The sequence below is a fragment of the Eleutherodactylus coqui genome, chromosome 6, assembly GCF_035609145.1.
Source record: "Eleutherodactylus coqui strain aEleCoq1 chromosome 6, aEleCoq1.hap1, whole genome shotgun sequence".
Taxonomy (NCBI): domain Eukaryota; kingdom Metazoa; phylum Chordata; class Amphibia; order Anura; family Eleutherodactylidae; genus Eleutherodactylus; species Eleutherodactylus coqui.
The window spans coordinates 177762245-177782453 of NC_089842.1; the positions used below are offsets into that span (position 1 = coordinate 177762245).

General features: G+C 44.4%; 1 protein-coding gene across 4 annotated transcripts in view; it reads left to right on the forward strand.

Annotated features, from left to right (window-relative positions):
• MAPKBP1 (mitogen-activated protein kinase binding protein 1) overlaps window positions 1-20209 on the forward strand; it is a 182634-nt gene that overhangs the window by 30122 nt on the left and 132303 nt on the right. For 3 of the 4 annotated variants that reach the window (XM_066608310.1, XM_066608313.1, XM_066608312.1), the window contains exon 1: window positions 15675-15727. The exons of the other annotated variant lie outside the window; for it this stretch is intronic. The gene's annotated coding sequence lies outside the window, so the exon portion shown is untranslated. Of the gene's footprint in view, window positions 1-15674; window positions 15728-20209 lie in introns of those variants that run through there. 4 annotated transcript variants of the gene reach the window in all.

The following is a 20209-nucleotide window of genomic DNA, read 5'->3' on the forward strand; positions in this document are numbered from 1 at the left end:
CTTTTTTTTTGATCATGCCCATTTTTGCCTGAAATTTTACTCCTATGTTTCTAATTTTCTGGAAGAGGTCTTTCGTACTTCCTAGTCTATTGTCTTCTTCCACTTCCAGGCATTGCTTGTTTAAAAATAGTTCCTTATCCCTTCTGGCTAACCTCTGGAATTGTGTATTTAATTGGGCATATCTCCACCTATCACTGTTTCCTTTTGCTTTCCCTCTTTTCTGGGCTACTTCCAGTGTCTAAGCAGACAACCATCTTGCCTTCTTGGTCTTCTTTTTCTTGTTTCTATACAACCAGTACTTGCCAGAAACTCCTGCAGCTCCTTTAGGCCTTAGTCAGACGGGCGTTTTTTCGCGCGATTTGCGGATCGCATGACGGATGCGCATCCGCAAATCGCGTTACCGGTGCTCGAAAATCGCCCGAAAATCTGCTCCTAGCCGCGTTTCATTAGAAACGGGCCGGAGCTGTCCAGCGCATTGCATTCAATGGAGCGGCAATACAGCCCGCTCCATTGAAAGCAATGCGCTGCGGGCGAGTGTGGGATGAATTGTCGGGAAGGGCTTAAATATATAAGCCCTTCCCTGCAATTCATCCAGAAAAGTGTTAAAATAAAGAATATATATATACTCACCTGCTCCCGGCAGCCAGAGTTCCACGCGGCCGGCCTGCAGTGGGTGTGAAGGGGGTGTGAGTCAGACCTGCCCCCTGATTGGCTCAGCGCTGAGCCAATCAGGGGACAGGTCTGACTCACACCCCCTTCACACCCACTGCAGTACGGCCGCACGGAACTCCGGCTGCCGGGAGCAGGTGAGTATATATATATTCTTTATTTTAACACTTTTCTGGATGAATTGCAGGGAAGGGCTTATATATTTAAGCCCTTCCCGACAATTCATCCTGCGCTCGCCGGCAGCCCATTGCTTTCAATGGAGGCGGCTGTATTGCCGGCTCCATTGAATTCAATGGGAAAACATCGTTCTTCTCTGCCACAGCTGTTACAGCTGTGGCAGAGAACAATGATTTGTCTTCTATATGTTCTCAATGGGGTCGGCGCTGCTGCCGCCGGCCCCATTGAGCGCATATAGAGAAGAGAACAGGAATCGCAGATAGGTGCGTTCTGCGATTTCTGTTCTATAATTTATCGGACGAGCGCATAAAAAGCGCTCATGTGTCCGATACCATTGCAAAGCAATGGTTTTATAAAATCGCCGGACGCATGCGCAAATCGCGGCAAAAAACGCCCGTCTGACTAAGGCCTTAATGTTGCTGTAGGCCTCTTGGCAGCTTCCGAGGCCAATTTTCTTCTGCTCTTTTAATCAATTTTTGCCAAATTTAATCTAATTCTGGATGACCGTCTTCACTGTGTTCCATGGTATATGTCATTCCGGGAAACTTTTTTGGCACCCTTCTGCTGACTGATACCTTTCACCAATCGAAAACAGTGTTAGATAAGCAGAACACGGGAATCTTCTTAGTAAAAAAAATCACATCTTCTGATACATCGTTATTAAATCCACAATTAAAAATAACGTTTCGACAATGAGATGTTGTCCTAATTAACCTGGGAGTCTAGGTCCGATTGATGAGCATGCACTACTCCAGCTTCCCTATTTTCCCTGGTTTCATGGTGATGCTGCTGACCATTCCAGCTTTGTGGTATTGATATCTTTCACCAATCAGAACCCTTTGATGTGCTGTAAACTCTTTACGGACCTCGGCTTTTGCTGAAAAGTACAACTAAGAAAATGTCCAGAAAATCCTGAACTTTATATAGGGTAGATGAGAAGCACTTTATATAATGGCAGCTGTTTATTGACTACTATTGATCACAAGTCTAAATGTAGTTGGCTAATTCTGAACACAATCACAAATATAAGAGGGTGTTCACAATTTCACAACCACTGTATTTCAGTTTTGTTATTTTTATTTTTTAATTCGAAATGAGGTCCGTTTGAGTATTAGTGGAATTGTACAGCTAATGGGTCACGATGAAGGTGGAATAAATCTGAAATGATTCATCTTTGTCGGATTTTTTAACATGACAAAACATGGTATTTCAACAGGCATGTGTAGACTTCTTAAATCCACTGTACCTTCTTCATGTCCCTAGCTTTAATCTGTGAAGGAAAACTAAAACAAGTGTTAAATTACCCTACAGTACTGTAAGGGGTTTAACTAATTGTCATGCATATCCCAATATGCCTGAACTATGTATACCAACTGTAAGGACCTTTGAGAAAAGACCACATGTCCCTGCCAGGTCCTGCTGTAATGCTTCTGAGCCGTGTCGACCTGTAGGTTGCTTTCACTGGCTGAGATACTGAGCATTGAAAAGTGTTTTTCTCCCACATTCCCCCGGTGAGTATGATGCAGCAGCCAGAAGGAAGCAAGAGAGAGCCCAGCTATAGATCTGCTTCCTGGAGAAGAAGACATGCGGAAGATAGCAAGGCATTCTTTAAGGAATATCATCAGTGGAGGAAGAGCAACAGGAAAGAAAGAATACATCTAATAACTTGCTGCCGGTAAGGATTTTCTGTGAGTGGCCCCAACCTTTACCCTCTCCAGCATCCTGACATTTACTGACAGTGCAGGAGGCATCTTAAGGAAGCTACAGTAATATAATGTGAACAGAAAAGTAGAGACATGTCTTATAGACTTAAATACTGTACAGATTTTACTAGCATCCAGGACTCTCAACAATTATCCCAAGACCAGACTAGAGTCACTTAGTTTACATATTCATAAAAAACTCTTCAGCACAATAGGGAGTTTTACTTTATACTAAATCCCTGGTTAGGGTGGGCTATTGGGTGTAATCATTATAAGGGTAAAGGCTTCTCATTGCTTTAAAGGAGTAAGGTCATTGCTGATGTACACAGTAGTGTGAAAATGAGCTGGTTTCTCTTGTTTGAGAAAATTAGAAGATTTTTGTGAACATTGTTTAGTAAATATTATAAAATAGGTTGTCATTTCAATATCTTTAGTGCAATATCTGTAGTGTAGTATGTAAGACTCAAAAAAGACATGTCCATCCAGTTCAGCCTATTACGGCACAATGTTGATCTAGAGGAAGGGAAAAAAAAAACAATGAGGGTGGACACCCACTTGCGATTTTTTTTTTCTCTGCAATGCGACAGCGATGAATATGAAACCAATGATTTTCAATGGTTTCATACTCATTTGCGATGTTTCAGCAGAACTGCGCATCGCAGAGAAGAAATCTGCGATATCGCTCAGTGTTTGCAATTGGGCCAGCGGCAGTAGCACCAGCCCCATTGAAAACATAGCGTGAATATCACAGACTTCTGCCGCAGCTGTCACATCTGTGGCAGGAGTTTCCTTCATCCCTGCGGGGACCGCAGGAATGAAGGAATCCTCTGCCACAGCTGTCGCAGCTGTGGCAGAAGTCTATCATGCTGTCCCATTGCTTTCCATGGGTTTGGCGCTGCTGCTGGCCCCATTGAAAGCAGTGGTTTGTGGTAACCCCTGCAGTAGGATTTTCAAGAAAGGGCTTGAAATGTAAGCCCTTCCCTGAAAATCATCATGAACTGGTTTAAAAAAAAAATACTCACCTCTCCCCCGCTCAGACGCGTCCTCCGGCTGGCTCCCCGGCATTGCTGTCCAGCACTTTCAGCAGGTGGGGATTTAAAAATCCCCAACTCCTGAAAGGGCTGTGCTAATTGGCTGAACACTCAGCCAATTACAGGCAGCACTTGATGAATAGCTAAGCGCTGCCTGTTTTTTTAAACTATTCATGATGGTTTTCAGGGAAGGGCTTATATTTCAAGCCCTCCCCTGAAAATCTTACTGCGGGGGTTGCCACAAACCACTGCTTTCAATGGGGCCGGCAGCAGCGCCGAACCCATTGAAAGCAATGGGATAGCATTCTGATCTTCGGCCACAGCTGTGACTGCTGTGGCAGAGGATTCCTTCATTCCTGCGGGGATGAAGGAAACTCCTGCCACATCTGTCACAGCTGTGGCAGAAGTCCGCGATATACTCCTATATGTTTTCAATGGGTCTAGCGCTACTGCCGCTGGCCCCATTAAAAACACTCGCTCTCGCAGCGCAAAAAATAAAAATGCCAGTGGGTGTCCACCCTGAGGAAAAAAGCTAATTTTCCTCAATAAATCATTTCCTGAATCCAATCTGGCAATCGGAATAATCCCTGGATCAACAACCCTAGCAGTTATTAATGATAACATATAATATTGTAACGCTCAAGAAAGATGTCCAGGCCCCTCTTGAACTTTTTTATTGAATTCGCCATGACCAAATCCTCAGGTGGAGAGAGTTCCATAGTTTCTCTGCTCTTACAGTAGAGAACCCCCTTCTATGTCAATGTAGAAACCTTCTTTCCTCTCGATGCAGAGGATGCCCCCTTGTCACTGCTCTGGGTGTAAAGATATTCATTTTAAATACTTCAATAAAGAACTGTTATTACTTCTATAACTTCTTCATACCTGGACCATATTCCGCACCTGGTAGACTGCCACCATCGGAGATAAGAAGCACTACGGAGTGCCCATTTATATGAATGTACAGGTATACATGATCTTACAGAAAGAGACGCCCTCTTTTGTTGGGTAACAAATGCTAAATGGCAGTTCCCTCTATTAAATGGGGTTTTCTGAGATGTATGTTTTACATAAAATCCAGCTCCCTTTCCACAAAATAACAAATAAGCTTATACCCACCTTTCTCTGCCCCAACTGTGTAACACGCCGCACTCCAGGTCTGTCCTCTAACTTCACATTTACAAGCTTCCCCAGTGTGTTTACGAGGTGTCACGGGTGGTGCGGCCAATGACAGATTTCAGTGATCAAGCTCTGAGCTCTGTCATTGGCTGCAGCACTTGTGACTTCATGCAAGCTGGGCAAGACTGCAGCCCATACACAAACAGCAGGATCGAGTATCCGTACAGGACACAGCAGGAGCAGGGAGAGGTAAGTTTTAGCCTATTTGTTATTTTTTTGGCAGAGGAGCTGAATTTTATGTAAAACATACATCTAAAAAAAATCCTTTAATGCAGAATAATATCCTCATATGATATTTGAAAATGAGTTTTCAAGCTCTTTGCATTGTGCATGGGTCTTTTTGGGGTATAGAATTAAGCCAAAAGAGCTGGACATCAAGAATACTTTATATCACATTTCTTGAACTCAACCCTTTACTTATAGCTTTACATTTTAGCTTAAAGAGTAACTAAAGTTTTTAATGTACAAAATAGGCTAATAGGCTATTCAAAGCATTTTTGCAATATGTTTTATCAGCCTATTCTGTATATTTTTTTTTACAAAACACCACTTTAGTTTTGCAGCAAGGTGAATGGAATGATGTGGTCTACTAAGCTACTCCATACTCTTTTTTGCAGTATACTGCCAAAAGGACATGACTCAGACTAATGTAACCCTATGGACTTGCTTAGCATGTATGTTGGAAACTTTCCCGGCTTACACACCAAATGTACATCACAAATGTGTTGCAAACATAGCTTTACTGTTGTTATTACACTTAGCATGTAATGTTTATGTACTGTATAATGTTGTTCTGTAATGTTTTCTGTCTTGTTTCCATAGAGTCCGTGCACTCCCTCCCTATTGGTATTGCCATTCTTATGTTATGTGACAACTCCAGAAACAGTTGTGGCAACTTTGGAGTTGTCAGCTCATCAGATCGCCATCTTTCCTCCATCAGAGGGATGGTCGCACACCAGTAAAGCATGTCCAGGCCAGAAGTTTGGTACAAACTTACCTAATTTGTGCTATATTGTGATAAATCAACAAAACTCATAACACAGTCTTCACACTGTTGTTAAGCATCATAGGGGACATGCATCGAACAACAGAATTCCTAATCGTCTGGCTACTAACTCACATAGGATTGCATTTCCTACTTATCACACTGGTCTTCGGCTCAATATGACATAGCAATCTCCATAAGATTGTTCCCATCCAGGGTGTCCGGCTAGGGGGCTTCCTTCCCTGTCAGACTCGTGGTATGCAGCCACAGCAGTTTGGTCTCCGCAGGACCTCTCAGGGACACTGAAATCAGCAACTGAGGATGTTATGGTATTGAAGTGTGGCGCCGCAGTAGGCGTATGAATGATGGTGAGATCAGCAGTTAGACTGAAAGGAAGTTTGGATCTATTCAGTTACTGAAGAGCACACTGGTGGACTAAGGGAGAAAGCCATGGGGGGTGACCGAATCCTGAGGAGGAGTGGACCCCAGAAGTGGAACCGCAGCATTTTCACAACATGTAAACACATCCTTAAAGGGGTTTTTCGAGACTAAGTTATTGATGACTTAACCTCAGGAAAAGTCATCAATATCAGATCAGCGGAGATCAACCTCTTAAAGGGGTTGTCCCGCGCCGAAACGGGTTTTTTTTTTTTTTCAACCCCCCCCCCGTTCGGCGCGAGACAACCCCGATGCAGGGAGGTAAAGAAAGCTCACCGGAGCGCTTACCTTAATCCCCGCGCTCCGGTGACTTCTCTACTCACCGCTGAAGATGGCCTCTTCCTCCGTGGACCGCAGCTCTTCTGTGCGGTCCATTGCCGATTCCAGCCTCCTGATTGGCTGGAATCGGCACGTGACGGGGCGGAGCTACACGGAGCTACACGGAGCCCCATAGAAGACTGCAGAAGACCCGGACTGCGCAAGCGCGGCTAATTTGGCCATCGGAGGCCGAAAATTAGTCGGCACCATGGAGACGAGGACGCTAGCAACGGAGCAGGTAAGTATAAAACTTTTTATAACTTCTGCATGGCTCATAATTAATGCACAATGTACATTACAAAGTGCATTATTATGGCCATGCAGAAGTGTATAGACCCACTTGCTGCCTCGGGACAACCCCTTTAAGTCACCCGCTGCATTGGTTTGAATAGAGCGCAGCGGTCACATGAGTACCACGGTTACTTTTCAGGCTTGTGACATCAAGATCATCAGTCACATGGCCTGAAATCAGTGAATGGGATTGCGTTGCAATACTAGGCAAGGCTGCCATACAATGTTTGGCGCAGTGCCTAGTATGCCCTGAACCAGCTGTGACTTTTTTAAACAGCCGATCGGAAGGGGTAGCAAGCAGTGGACCCTCACAATCTAATATTTATGACTTATTATGAGAATATTAATATCTTAGACTCAGGAAACTCCATTAATTGCTGGGGGGGCGGCAGTTCAGATAAGATGGCTGCACCCATGATCGTTAACAGAAAATTGACTTAAAAAATATGCAGTAAGGAAATGCAAAGAAACTAGAAAAAAAGTTTGTTTCCAAATATAGTTTTATAATTAATAAACACATAGGTGACATACTCTCTTTAATATCAGACATGGACATTTTGCAACGTGCTGGAAAATCTTGTGATTTAAAGTTCATTCCTGTGCCTGAAAACGGATGATGACTCACCGCCCATAGCTGTGTATGGTTGACTTCATGCTCTTGTAAAGTGGATGCACCTTTTGCTGATAGTTCAGTGTCACACATACTACAGCTTTTCATGTGAGCTGTTCTATAGGGACGCTTATGCAGATCATACAAATTCTTCTCACAACACAGACATCCCTGTTTCCATTTCCCTGTGATACTTAAAGCTGAGGACAACAGTACGTACAACAGTTGTTCTTTCCCTTTCATAACAATAAGCCCTGTGTTCCCTATTCTATGATCTGTCGTCCTTACAGTAACTGCGATGTGGCCCCAAGGGCACAATACCGAAGACATCCACTTTATGAATTTAATTGTTCTTTACTTCTCCTGGATCGAATTATATTAACTGCTGTTTGGGGACAGAACTGTCACTTCTTTTATCTTAAACTTCAATGAAAGCATAATTAATACATATCAGTTCTAGGGAGTATCAATGCACTCAATACTATATTTTCACACACACATATATATAGAGAGAGGGAGACAATAAAAAAGCAACTGAAATCTATTCAGTTCATTTTACTATTGGATTTTGCATGTTGAATTTACTTTCTGTACCGCTGGGGACCGTTCACATCGGTGCGGGACAGCCCCGCGCCGTGATTTAAAAGGCTGGGCAGCCTAATTAGTACTTGCACGGGGATCGGGTGCACATTTGTGCACCTTCATAGACTCCTATGGTGACTTCTGTAATGCAAATGAAAACAGTGGGTTCTTTTCTCTTCTCAAAAGCGCTCATATGAGTAAGTCCTAGGGGATCGTGAGTTCTTCATATTATGGCCCACACCTTGGTTCAGAGGAATGGACTTTGCCGATCATTCTCCAACTTCTTGACATCAGTTCTTCTCTTGTTCACATGCAGTGAAAAGTGGATTTTTGGCTCATTTGTCTGTTAATCCAAAAAAGGTACTCAGTTTGAAAGGACATTAAAGGGAACTTGACACTACGTTCATGCTATCCAAACCAAGAGATGCATGAAAAGATGGATGGCCAATTCGGTCTATTTATGTTTTATTCTGAAACACTGCAGCATTTCAGAAAAAGCATATTTTGAAGTTTGACTGAAAGCTCAGCTGGAACGAAGCTCTTGAGTCGATGTGATGGGCCGTGTCGGGCTCTCCCTACCTGCAACATCATGAGTAACAGCTCCTTTCTCTATTTGTGAGTAAGAAGAGCGCTGTCAGTCTTGGTAACATGGTGGGGAGAGCCCAGAAATGCCCACCCCTTTAAACTCTATTCCAGCTGAGCTCCAAGTCACACTTCTAAAACAAAATTTTTGCATGCAATTTGCTGAGAATGGAACCCATTTATTTCAATGGGGTCATCACATGCATGTATTTTGCGCGCACATTTCGTGCATGCAAAAGAAAAACCCGCAGCATGCTCTACTTTTGTGCACATTTGCCCAACAAGGGCCGCCTTAGAAGTCTACGGGGGTGGACAAATGCGTGCACAATATGCAAGGAGAGGTACAATATGCTACGCAATTCCACTAGAAGAAGAACACATCTGGAAATCATTAGGCTAAATAAGTATTAAAATCGGGTTGTATTTGTCTGCTATGCGCAAATGAATGTGCACTAGGGGAGCGAAAAGTACAGTAAAATGTGGCAACACTCATGCAAAAAAACCTTGTTCATGTCACAAATACTTTGTGGTAAGGTGTGCGCAATTTCATATACGCCTGTGTGAAGCCACACTAAGGGCTCCTTCACACCGGCAAGCGCTGGATATCTGAGCATCAGCGATGCTTTTTCTTGAAAAAAGATTGCTGCCGCTTGCGATTTTCTTGCGTGTTTTTCTCGTGATTGATAATAGGAGTTTCTAATATTAAAAACGCATCTCTTCGCACGAAAATCGCAAGTTCGTGCATTGCCATGCGATAAAAAGGAGGCTCCATAGGGCAGCATTGCGAGATAAAAGAAATAAGCAAGGTTTATGGTCCAGCAGAGGTGTGTTTTAATATCATGCAGAGCCACGTTCCAGGGATCATGGATCTCCAATCCCCTCCAACATCCACACAATAACAAAAAGTGGCAGCATCAGCAGTGTTTAAAAAAAGTAGTAAATCATTATTGCTCCATGTTAAAAACAGGCAACGATTCGACTGCTATAGTCTTTCACAAGCCTCAAATCGTGCAAAAATTGCACAATTTTATCGCCAGTGTGAAGGCAGCCTAAGTTTTTTTTCTGAAATGCAGCTGTGTTTCAAAAGGAAACATACATGGCCATGAAACCTAAGAATATTGTTTAAACAACTATTAGGCTGTTTTCCCATGTTCGTTAGAATCTCTAGTTGGAGGTTCTGTTGCACACCTGGCTCAAAATACCAGAAGAAAAAGTGCTTGCCCTTCCTTCCAAAAGCCGGGCAGCTAAACAGAACAGACCCCATTATAGTCAACGGGGTCCGTTCGGCGCTGTTTGGACACAGGGATTCCTCTTTCCTGCTCCTGAATGGAAAAGGAAAGTGGAACCCAGGCACAGGTGTGAAACCACCCTTAATTACTCTCAGCCAATCATAATTGCTTGGCATATCCTTAGCAAAGCCGATAAACAATGCTTCTCCCACATGTCTTTTTATGTGGTGCTATACACAATACATGGCTGTGATATAGCCTATAGTAGGAACTCCTAGCATTGATTTGTCTACCGCATTATGGGCCTTTTATGAATTCACTTGCTTATAGTGCTTCTACTTCGTTACAATAGCACTTTTATATGTTAGTTCTTCTTTAAAGCAACTCATCAGCCAAGAGCAGAACAAAACATATCAGAGACGTTTCTGCTGTCTATCCTAGTCTACTTCCCTAGCTGCTGTTTATTTTGAGCTCTGGCTGTTTTTTATTACTTTCTGGAGAATGCCTGTTGTTTTCTTCCCTGTTTTGAGCGTGTGGATTGAACCACCTATGAGATCTCCGCAGACCATTCATATAAAAAGTTACTTTACTGAAGCATTTGTTTACAAATAAAATGTCATTAGATAGATATGGGCCAAGATTGACTGTAGAAGCTTGTTGCTATGGTTTAGTATCACCATAAACATTCTGTATTTTTATATCATAGGTTATCTATCCTATTAATGTAACATATTGTAGTTTTATGCCACAGTCACTAATTCTTCCTTCCAAAAATGGAAAACTTCAGTGTCCTACTGATTTTTTTTAACAAGCAGGGAATTACCAGAAAAGGCTACTTGATCTGAGCATGCAGCCCCCCCCCCCCCCCCCCCCCCCCCTCGTTGTGGAAGAGTAAATGCAAAGATTTATTACATCACTTGAAGTGGAGTTAAACATCTTTAGTGCAGTTGAGATGGATAGTATCCATAATGTGACAGTTCACGGGAAGTAGTCATTGTGTGAGGCCCATGTCTCTTTTGTCCCACTTTATTGTGTCCTTTTCCACTCTAGACATTTGTTTGCACTTGCTTAATACCCCATTGAAGACATTGTGACCCGTAGACCGCCCACTGGGGCTAGCTGTTGTCTGAGCAACAACATGGCTGCAGGAGGCAAAGCTGCTCATATGATGCTTATTTAAACCCAGCTGAACAAACGGCCTCTGTCACCAGGCTCAAGTCGCAGGAGTGTGGCCTGCGTTGCGTAGGACAACATTAGGATTAGTGACGGACATTAGTTAGACATGATTTGTATGCCCAGCCACAAGGGATTTTTTTTTTTGCTATTGCCACAAACCTTTTTTTTTTTTTTTTTTAGTGAAGCAGGCCAAACTGTTTTGCAGACCGGTCAGATGTATATATGGCTGCTCTGTACTTTTTCGTCCAGTGAATATGGCTACCAGCGTATAAATACCATAGCACTATGTCACAACTGTCAAAAAAGAAAAGTAGACCTAAAAATGTTGACGGAAACAATATTAAACAGATGAAACATTTTTAAGATGCTCAGGCCAGTTTCACATGGCTGAGAAAACTGCGCAAGATTTGTGCTTTGCGAGACGCACAAATCTAGCACGGATAGTAAACACATTCTGTTCAATTGGGGTCATATACATGAGCCTTTTTTTTTTTCCAATCACGGTGCTGGAAGAAATTACGGCATGTCCTATCTTTGGGCATTCCCTCGGAACGCCTCACCCATTGTTTTCAATGGGGCCGGCAAAAGCATCGCACTACGTGTGAGGTGCATTCGAGTGTGATGCAAGGTTTCCTATTGAAAACTGTCAGCCGCTCCGGAGGATTGCTTACCTCCTGAAGTGATGTGAGGCATTTCTGACACAAAAATGCTTCGCTTCGCGGGGAAAGTGCGTGTTGGCAAGCACAATAGCGGGCCCGGTTTCACGGTCCGATATCGCACTTGCCCATGCCTAAGGAGTATGACAGAAGAGAATGTAATGCGATGCGCTTTTATTGCAAAACGCATTGCAATCGCAGGGAAAGTTGCAAGTTTACGAGCACAATATTGTCCGAGTTTCTCGGACTGATATTGTGCTTGCCTACGTAAATACAGCCTCAAGTTGTAAGTCCAGGTACAACGTGGCAATTACTACTAAATTGTGAGTGTTAGGTGCGCACTATCCATGTGTGCGAGTTGTGCCCAAGAGGCTCGGGCGCAACTTGCATCGGACAGCACATGGACACAGGTCTGTATGCTGTGAGATCTACGTAGACGCAGCACATTGACATGCATTGGCATGTCCTATTTCTCAACTGTCAGAGGAATAGGACAGACCAAGATTTTTTTTCAGACAGACCATCGATCTGTGTGAAAAAAAACTCAATGTTCATGTCCTCATTGGCCTATAATGGGGTCATGCATAATGGAGCCTTAGCTGCAGCTGCTAACATTCCTGCACTACTACCCTAGGGCGCCTGTTAGGGTAGGGTGCCTATGGTCTTTTTGGTCTGCATGTTAAATACACATCAAAAACTATGCTGAAAACAGCATTCGGTTTTATACAAAATGCCATGGTTTTGGATTTTGGTTTTAAGCTGATTGACTTCTACAGAAAAAAACATGATTTCTGAATACTGCATTGAAAAATTGTAGCGTAATGCTGCAAAAATGCATTCGTTTTTCAGAATTGTTTTTGATTTGCAATTAACATGCACATATGAAAATGCCATAGATAATACTTTACAGTAGAGATGAGCGAGCACGCTCAGATAAGTCAGTTGCTCAAGCGAGCCTCGCTCTTTTCGAGTAACTGCATTCTTGTCCAAGCGTGCTCAGGGAGGGCGGTGGGGGAGAGAGTGAGAGAGATCTCTCCTCCCCACTACCCCCCACCGCCCCCCCTGAGCACGCTTGGACAAGAATGCAGTTACTCGAAAAGAGCGAGGCTCGCTCGAGTAACTGACTTATCCGAGCGTGCTCGCTCATCTCTATTTTACAGCAGCCTATTAAAATGCTCTTGCATCTCTGTGTGAGTGAATGTGGACTGAGGTCCAAACAAAAAAGGCACCGATCGAAATGCTTGATTAATTTTCCTTCACTCGGACCAAAAATCGGCTTTTGGGGACCAATAATCGTAATTAAGATCACTCATCCCTATAGACTGGCTGTACATCTCCATGACCACATGGGTAGATGTACATCCGATCAGCGAGACGTTTAAGGCTGCTATCACACTAGCACTGTGGCTTTCTGCTGCAAAATTCAACCTTTGAAGTACAAGGGTTAAAATCCACTGCAGATCCGCTATAAAAACCGCAGCCCATTCTGCACCAATTAGATGAGGATTCACTGCGCTTTTTCTGCACATTTCCGCACACATTCTGCTGCGATACGTCCCGTCCCAAGGCGACCTGAGGCCTCATTCACACGAGTGATTTATGCGGCTATCTAGCTGCAATAAAACGTCGGCTGAAAATCACGACTATGTGAAGCACTGGATTCCAATGCATTTATTAACATTAGTGATTTTAGGGCGCGTGAACAAAACGCACCTTTGAAACGTGAAGTCAGCGACCATTTTCGATCATTGATTTTTCACGCTGCCTTAAAAGATAGGTCTTGACGAAAACCGCTGGGGGCTACCATAGACTATGGGAGCTGAAAAAAAAGGAGGGAGAGGGAGTTTACCTGCGTCCAATGCTCGGAAGAGAAGACAGATGCCGCTATTTAAGCATTAGAAGTCATTCTCAGGATTTCTGCCGACCAATGGAATTCCACGCTGCAGCTTATATATTTTTTTCACGCAATACGCCAGTGTGAATGGACCAGAGAAAGCTAATTAAGCTTTTCTTCATTTATGCGATTTTTGGCTGCGATGTGGCTGCTGTAAAAACGCACTGCCCATGTGAATGAGGCCTTAGGGCTTCTTCACACTGGTGAGGGTGATATCGGACCATGACTCACTTTCCACCATGTGAAAACCCTGTGGATTCAAGGTGTTTTAACGTGAAAACAGCCTTGCATCACTACAGGCAATCCCCTTATCCCCGCAGGGATGAATGGATTCCCCTGCCTGTCACAGCCTCAGCAGATGTTCGCAGAGATCTTCCATTGGTTTCAATGGGGCCAGCGCTGATGCTGCTGGCCCCATGGAAAACAATGGGCGATATTGCAAAAAAATAGAATATGCTGTGAAAACATAGCAAATGGGAATGAAACCATTGAAAATCATTGGTTTCATAATTCTGCGTTTTCACTCACTCTCGCAACGCGTGATTTTATCGCCAGTGTAAAGGCACCCTTAGGCTGCTACTATATGAACGCTAGCTGCTGCTGCTATTGCTTGCACGACATAGGAGCCATTGGTTATTGATTTTAATGTGTTCGTTCACATGCGCATATTTTCCTGCGCATTTCATTTGCACAAAAAACCCTGCAACATGCTCTACTATCCTACACATTTGCGGAGCATAGGGGGAGTACAAATGTGTGCGCAATACGCAACGAGATGCGTGATATGCTGCGTAATTCCACAGCAAAAATAACATACGGAACTTATTAAGATTAAGTAGCCATTTCAAGAGATGCGTCAGTTTGCCACGTGCAAATGTACATGCCTAGCGCTGTAAAATATGCCAATGCGTGTGCAAAAAAAGCATCACTCATTCCACAAAAATGCTACACTTATGTGTGTGTAAATATGCATTGGCTCGAGTGAAGGAGGCCTTATGCTCTCTGCAAGTGAATGACCAGCCAATGGACGAGCGTTTCCTCATTTATCGGCTGATCGTTAGTCCTTCTATACAGTTGGATTGTCGAGCGAATGAGCGTTTGGAGGAACGTTCGGGCCCGATAATCAGGCTGTGTGAAAGGACCGTAGCACTTATGTGGGCACTGGTGGTAACACTAAAGCAGCTTCTCTGGCTGGCACTCACACGGGCAGTGATTGAAAGTGCTCTGGCTGGCATTTATGGGGCACGGTATTTCGCTTGCCTATAAAAGATCTTTCGCACGGGACGGAATAGGTCACACTGCAAGCTGTGGTAAATCCCGCATTAAAATTCACAGGTAGCCTGCGGCATTTACCACAGCTTGCGGAATTTACCAGAGCCTGCGGCATTTACCACAGCTTGCGGAATTTACCAGAGCCTGCGGCATTTACCAGAGCCTGCGGCATTTACCAGAGCCTGCGGCATTTACCAGAGCCTGCGGCATTTACCAGAGCTTGCGGCATTTACCAGAGCCTGCGGCATTTACCAGAGCTTGCGGAATTTAAAGTGGCTTCAAACCTGTCTGCAATTCCGCATCAAAATCCGCAGTTAGTCCCGGTGTGGAATTCTGCAGCTGCGGATTTGCCTGCGTTATTCCATGCTGTGTGAAAGGTCCCTTAGGTCAGTTTCAGACAAGCGTATTTTAGCTCCGTATTTGGTCTGTTTATTTTCATGGCCATTTTTAAATTCCGCGGCATGACTTATTTTTGGTGTTTTTATTGCAATTATTCTCTATTGGGCGACTACGGATCAGAATTTGTGGACTAGAAAATAAAATATACAATAGCAAATCCATCTAAAATACTGATGAGATGCGATTGTAATGTCACAACCTATGTGTATTACCGACGTATTCTATATACGCTCGTCAGACACCGGCCTTATAGATGCAGCAAAAAGGGGCCTGTTGTGTGGGGGGCACATAGTTATTAGCTCATGTTGGGGGACATGAACTGACAGCAGGTAGAGGTATCTCTCTCCACATGTGGCTTCTACTAGGAGACGTTTCCTCCCCCCAGTGGCCCTATAAGCCTTATTGTGTCTCAGATTGCAGTTAGCAGTGCATAAATACAAGTTTGTCCTCGCCGGGCTGCCGTAGTCCCAGCTCCCTCCTCCCTAACTGCAGGCTGAGAATAGGAATCAATCAGCGGCAGGACGGGCTGAGAGCAGGAGGTGAGTGCTGCCCTCCACCAGGGGATGTGCCCCAGTGTGTCACAGCCGTGTGTGCCCTGCAGCTGTACATGTATGTAGGATATGTGCATGCCTTAGAACTGTGTGTGTCATATAATATATATTATGCATGGCAGGTCTGGTGAGAGCAGACTTGTGTTCTTCCCCTTTGGCTGTGGTTAGACATTGACTTTAGTCATACGACTTGTGGCTGACAGCCGCTTTCCATAGGGATGTTTGCACATAGGTGACATGTGGCAGATGCAGTTGATACTTTTGCCCTCGCCCTTATTACATGTGTCTAAGTTGTTTTTTTTTGGTCTTGTCCCCTTTATGTTATTAAAGGGCTAGTCCTCTTCCATATACTGTCAGCACATATGGGGTCATGAGAGGGTGCGCTACACAATCAGAGCCCACTGAGTGAAGAGGCACCGCATCCCTGGCTGTGCCGACCCTGGCATGTCCTTGTATTGCATGCTTGCCCCATTGATTTCTAGAGGTGCCATGTAATTCCATAGTTCACCCCTCCTAGAGATACCAGGCAGGTAGGGGCGTTATATGACCTATTCCTGGCCATTCCATGTAGCCCAAGTTATATCTGTTGGCACTAGTGACAATCTGTATGACCGTCAGTAGAGCTTTTCTGGGGATGTTACCCAGCATTTGTGTGGCCCTTTAATTGGTGCCCTGGGCACAGAAATACTCTAAAGCTGTCCCGCCTGGAGGGTATGGCTCATGTTGTGGCATTGCTCTGTTAAAGCACAATTGCATCCTAAATACAGGGGTATTCCAGCCAGGAAAAGTCTATCTACTGGAGGTTGGAGCAGTGGGGGGTCCGACCATTGGGACCACACGGCATAGCGCACAGAGATCAACGCTCCATTCAGTATCCTCTTGGCTACAGTAGTGCTGTTCTGGGGTCCTGGGTTCCCCCTTCCAGCAATAGATTTTGGAAAAGCCCTTTAATAACTGTTGCATTATCATTCCTTGTCTAAAAGGTACTTTAAAAAATTAGCATTTATCCTTCAAAAAGTCGTTGAAGCGTGCGAATGAATGGTGGTCGTTCGTTTGCTTTTACACGAACTCACGTTTATAGGGGGATCTCCATGCGGATCCATCCACAAGCTGTTCAAGTTATGAGCTGTGACTACACCGCACGACTTTTAATCAAGCAGCAACTTTTAGGGGGGAGCTGAAGCGAAGCGACTGGTGACTTCTCGCTCTTCACCCTGTCGGGGGCCATGTTTACTCGCAACTGTTTGAATTTTCTCTTTTGATTGATTATTTGGCCAGTAATCATCCTGTGCAAATGTACCTTAGGCCGGCTTTACACGGGCGAAAGCATATTTGGGTGATAGGCGTTGTGTTTTTGCCCTGCCTGGGAGTGTCTTTTGTGTGTGCGGTTTGTTTTTTTTGTGTATGCTTTGTGTATACAAAAACCACACAAGCATGCTCCATTGATTTCATTAGGCAGTTACGTTCGTTTAAAATGTACACTGGTAGGCTATATTCACACAGGCAAGCAGAATTTCTGTCTGAGAAACCGTGTCTTTCACCTGCGGATGCAAGGTGTTTTTTTTATGCAAAGACTCCTTGCATCACTCCTCCTCCGGCGCTTGTTTCATGCATGTTGGAGGATCGGCATGTGTTTCCTATGGATTCCAATGGTAAACCTTGTATCACATTGCACTTGGGTGCACATCACACGGCATACGATGTTTTTGACTGTTCCGTTGAAAAAATGGGCAAGGCGTTTTGAGGGCTGTGATGGAAAACCTGGCTCCTGTGTAGGACACCATTCAAAGGAATGTAGTTCATATTTGCGCGAGTTTAGTGCGTCTTGCAACACTCAGTTAGTTTTGGACTCGTGTGAATGTAGCCTTAGTGCATAATGTGCACGAAAATGGAGCATGCGAAGTATTTTTTTTTTTACACGAATGAAATGCGCAAGTAAAATGCGCTCCGATTTGTTGCAGATATTTCTATAGCATCCTCTAAATCTGAATGCGGCTTCCAGAAATCCATGCAGGAGCTGCAGGAATGACCCCCATCCCATGTGTGGAATGCATTATCACTTGCTGGAGTGTCTGCAACAAATCTGCTACATTTGAGCGTACACACAACCCCCATCACACGGCACGACGGTCGTTGGATCAAGCAGGTTGCACGATAATTGTGTTGTGTGAACGCATGCAGTGAAAAACTGATTAGCTATAAATCGCCTTTCGGATCTTTCATGCAGGCTCAAAAATCATTGTTGGTCAGCTGCTGCATTGTTCCGTGCAAGCAGGCCGGCCAACTAGGAACAACTGCTTGCTTGCTGTGAATGGAGGCAGCTGGGATGGAACTCTTCCAGTCCCTGAACGATGATCACTCCCGTGTAGAAGCATAGGAGCGATCGTCGCTGGCACGGATATTGGCCACTAAAGTGTGCCCACATTGTAAAGGGGCGAGCTATCTTGTTATCCGCGTTGGCTGGTGGTTGTACAGAAGCCGCTCGCTGCGGGGCATCCCATTCATTAGAGGTATATGGCGGTATATAGGCAGGCTGTAACTGAATTGCACTATGGTTTGGTGGTGGGGGGTTGGAATGCAAAATCATGTTCCTTCAAAATTTGTTAGATCGCGACATGTGTAACAGTGTGTTTACAGGTTAATAAGCGCTGACCGACAATGAGTAAATCAGTCAGCGCTGGTTCTTTTGGCCCGCATGTATTCTTCACGTGCGTAATAAGCAGTGCTAAATGCCCATTGACTTCTATTGGGTCACTGGCACCTTTTTTCAAATGTGAAAAAAAACAGCAGCACTTCTATTTTTTCTGCATATTAAGCACCAATGTAGGCTATGGGAATTTAACATACTTGGCAAATATGCTTGCTACATGCATATTTGCTGCACGTACTGCATATTACGCGGGCCATGTGAGTGAGCCCTAAGGGTTGCATGACTTGAGCACCTTCTTAGGTAACCTAGCCTGGCAGAAGTTGTTGTATAGCCCATTCCCATCTTTAGTTAGTCCGGATGGCTTATAGGGTTAACGCGTCTACATGTACTGTTGAGTCCTGTGTACACAACGTTTGTCTTGACTCTATGTACACAGGGATAAGTGCTATGTATGCCGGGTCATGAGGAACACACAGGGCTGCAGCGTGGATGGCAGAGAACAAAGGGCGCAGGGGTGTATTCCCGGACCCTCGGTACGTGGCAGCGAAGATGGCTATACTCTTATCAGGATGTCCAAGGTCACATTTCTCAAACCATGCAGGATCAGTGATATGTGGAGAGGATCGATGTCGGCATTGTCTTCTATCTCACTGCTGTCTTGGGTTCCTGTAGTATTTTGTTAGGGTGCTGCAGTCTATAAAAACTTTATTAACCTTTGAGAAGTGACTGGCAAAGTTATGCATTCTGCGCAGAAGTTTGGTTTCCAGGTGCAGATATTGGGGACCCCAGTAGCACCGTGTACATTACTAGTACTTGGCGGCTGCTTTCTAGGCATCGCTGTGGGGTCCTCCATGGATCGCTTGATATCAGACATTGCTGTCATATAACAGATGCAGCATAAATATATAGGCAAGGCTGGATGTTTCTGGAACTCCCATAGTCACACGACAAACTGTTCATCCTGCGGCCACCTGATCAGACAAGTTAGATATTGGGGACCCCACATTATCAACATGAATGAGGGTCCCAGAAGTGAGACCCACATCTATGAGGAATATATGGCTCATCCTGCAGATATGCCATATGTGTCTTTAGGCTCTTTTTGTAAATTTGGCGCATCTTACTCCAGCGCACTATAGATTATGGCCGACTTCACACACAGCAAATACACTTTGCATTTACGCTAAACAATAACTACTCCGATTCCACCCAGATGCAGGAATCTGACTTATCGGCCCGTGTAAAAGGCCTATGGCTGCACAGCTTTCTCCATGACATACCTGCCTGGCTATGTGGTGATACATGCTCTAGTCCTGGACTACTACAGAACAAGGGGCACTTGCCATTATGCAGTTAGGGCAAAAACACATGCTAATACGCTCCCCACTACGCAGCGTAGTTGTTCATGAACAGTTTAGTTCTTTCTTTCTGACTTTTCATACTCTGCGCTAATGTGTGCAAGTTTGGGAAGAAAAGCGTGAAGATAAGTCCTGCCCTATGGTTCTCGCACGAGAATCCCGATAGTGAACAAGAAACCAATATAATCAATGGTTTCACTTCATCTCATTTATGCGGTGGTGATTTTCACGGCTGCTTATTGGGTCTAAAACACCCCCATCTGTTTAACCCTTATGAGACTATTGGGTAAGTGACCTTTTTGGGACCCTCAGGAGTAAAGTCGGGGCGGTTTCATATGGGTGTATCTGCGTGAGCCATGCACAAAGAGTGGAGCCCATTCTTTTCAATGAATTTATTCTCCTTCTCGCTATTCTAGTGTGCATTTGCGCACCAAAGCTGCCTTATGAGTCTGTGGAGGCGCT